The following is an 890-nucleotide window of genomic DNA, read 5'->3' as shown; positions in this document are numbered from 1 at the left end:
TACAAGAATTGCAATACAAGAAATGAAAACATGAAAATACACAACTTACACCCAATCTAAGCTAAAAAATACACCCAAATCAATGCATAAAATACACCCAAAGTTCGTAGAAGTAACACTTACCACAATATTGGGGGGGAGACAGTATATTTGTGCCTGAAACCTCTTTTCATTTTTCTGGTTTAGGATGAGGTAGATGGCAGATACAATCTAGAAATCAATTTTAAATTAATAAACATTGCAGTTGACTTTGGTGTAAAAACATTAATGTTAGTCTAAAATTACCTGAGATTCTATGTCACTTTTTGCCTGGAGAGATGCAAGGTGCGTTCTCATCAAAATGTATTCTCCTTGGCCAATCAGAGTGCATATCTCCTCATACTCGTCAGTATCGCCTTTTGCATCTTCCTTCAGTCTCGTCCCCCAGATGTAGCACTTTTGTTTCATATCATCCGGAATTTGATTTATTCCCCAGGAGTTTCAAACTTTGCAGAACTTTCTCCCTCAGTCTCCTTCTGAATTTGTGGACTTTCGTCTTTTCCCTTTGCCGCACTGCTTGCTAATTTTTGGACCAAACTGTCTAATTATTCTAGCATAGTTGCAGTTTCTGGAGATTTTTCCCTTTCTGTCTCCTGCGTTGACGCCCCCTCCTGGCTTGAATCTGTCAATCCGAGGCTGAATGATGGCATCCCCGAATCTGTTTTAGGAACATAGCTTGCTGTCCTTGCCATCATCAACAGGGTAGTAGCGTCCTCTGCGTCTGGATAACTGCGTCATTATGTATAAGAATAAGAGTAAGAATAAGAATATACGGATGATAAGCAAAGATTGATTTTAGTCTAATGAACTTACATTTTTGTTGGAGCTGGGGGAAGCTTGGGTGTTGTTTC

Source organism: Arachis duranensis, chromosome 6, assembly GCF_000817695.3.
Source record: "Arachis duranensis cultivar V14167 chromosome 6, aradu.V14167.gnm2.J7QH, whole genome shotgun sequence".
In the NCBI taxonomy this organism is placed as follows: Eukaryota; Viridiplantae; Streptophyta; class Magnoliopsida; order Fabales; family Fabaceae; genus Arachis; species Arachis duranensis.
Note: the sequence above shows the minus strand (reverse complement) of the source record.